Consider the following 2,170-nt stretch of genomic DNA (forward strand, 5'->3'; position numbering starts at 1 on the left):
GAAGGGAATGGGGACGGTGAGGCCGTCGGGTATATTTATGCTGGACAGGAGGAGGAAGGAGGAGGAGGCGCGTCAGCGGCATCGGCGTGGGGAGCGGAGAAGGAAGAATGTGGAAAGAAGGTGACGTTTGCTGTGAAAAAGTGGAACCGTCCCGTCCAGCGTCGTACAAAACCGACATTAAAAAGGAAAATCACAAACCAAAAAGAGAATCAATAACTCCCCAACCGTTGGAAATTACTTATAGTGAAAATAGATAAAAAAATTGGATGTATCTAGTACTAAAATATATTTAGCTACATATATTTCTCGACAAGTAATTCCTGAAGGAGGGTGCTCCATTAGCATATCAGCGATGGAGCCGTATCGAGCTCCGATGTAAGGTAATTCATAATTTTTTTCTCTGGTGCCTGCTGTGATGGTGCCAGAGGAAGGTAACAAGGCTTGGTGTCAAGCTCAGAGAATTCTTCGGTCTTGTTCGTTGTTTTACTTCTCAGCCGGTGTTTCTATAGTGTTATGCTGTCTTTTCAGTTTTGTGATGTCGTTATGTATGTTGTTTGTAATAAGATCCTATATGATTCTTATAACACAAATGTAAATGAAACATGTGTTACCATAAAAAATAGTACTCCATTACTAGCATTATTAGTTGAAGATAATTACTCCTGCGCCATTTTCTTAGGTTTGTCTCGTGATGTTCCAAAAACTACTCGTACCACTCAATCGATAAAAAAGAGAGAGGAAATGTCATTGATCTTGTGGTCGGTGTGAGTGCGCGCAGGTAGCTGTCATAATCAATCCCTAGAAACATGCATTCGTCCCAATTTATATATAAAGCAACACCCCAAGTTACGCCCTCTGGAACAGTAGATCCCGAAATGACAAGCCAACACAACCACAACGCTCTGTCATAATCAATCAACCATGCGCTATGACTCATGTCACTATCAACCAAACAGACCCCCCTCCCCCCCAAAAAAACTAAAATTGCTAAACTTTGGTGTGAAGCCAAGCAACCCATCATCTTGGATGTTGCCAACCACGTGGTGCCCGCCACGCGCGCGCCATTCTCCATCACAGAAACAGAATTTCGCACTCATTAAAAAGATGTTTTCACAGCAGCGAAGTTCCCATCCAGAAAAATCCAGAAGGTCGGGCCGTTTCCTTGGCTAAGAAGGATCCATTCAATACTTCAATAGTTGTGTTGAGCAGAACACCAGGGTTACTTGTAACTTTGGCTGGGGGCTGGGGCTATGTGGTCCGTGATCAGTCCGACGAGGATTAGGGTAGTATAGATTACTCGATCTACATAGTACGTGAATTTTCTCATTTGCATGTTTTTGCAGATCTAAGGTTTTTAGTATAAGGTATTCGGATGCAGAGGAAAATATTTGAGATCGTGCCAGATCATTGGATGCGGACGCACCCGGGCGCGTCCACGGGTGTCTGAGGGGTTGGATTTTGCTGTCCATGACTGTAGATCCTTTGAGCTTGCCAAGCTGGGCGTTCATTCCGAATCTAAAACTGTTAGCCCGTGACATGGATGTGTGAGAAGTTGTTAGACTGTATTTACATGTGTATATTGTAACGTTGTATACCACCTCATTATATATATATATGTGATAGGCCACCCCTAGAGGGTTGTGCCGGTTCCCCCAAAGCCTATTGTCTTACATGGTATCACGCTAGGTTACGTCCGCTTCCGCCTAAAAACCCTAAACCGCCGCCGCCGCCATCGCCGCCGCCGCCGCGCCCGCCGCCGCCGTCGCCCGACTGCTATGACGTCCGCCGCTGCGTCCGGCTCCACCGCCACCGGTTTTCTGCCGGCCTCCCTCGCGGCACTTCTCTCGAGGCCGCTGGATGCCGCCTCCCTTCAGGCGCCGATCGGGACACGGAGCGTCGGCTCCCTCTTCGCGCTCCCGCCGGCTGCTACTTCGCCCGGGCAGGCGCTTGTGGCCCACACCGCTGCCGCCCCGTCAACCGCGGCTGTCGCGCCCTCGGCCACTGCGCCGCTGGTGGCGGAGGATGTCGCGCTGGCAGGCTTCGCGGCGCCAACCGCGGCCATCGCGCCCTCTGTCACCGCGCCGGCTGCCCCTCCGACTGTCTCCACGGTGTTCTCACCTCAGCCAGTCTCCTCGATGGGATCGCAGCCGCCGCCACCGCCGTTTCACTT

The sequence above is a fragment of the Triticum aestivum genome, chromosome 3B (genome assembly GCF_018294505.1).
Source record: "Triticum aestivum cultivar Chinese Spring chromosome 3B, IWGSC CS RefSeq v2.1, whole genome shotgun sequence".
Taxonomy (NCBI): domain Eukaryota; kingdom Viridiplantae; phylum Streptophyta; class Magnoliopsida; order Poales; family Poaceae; genus Triticum; species Triticum aestivum.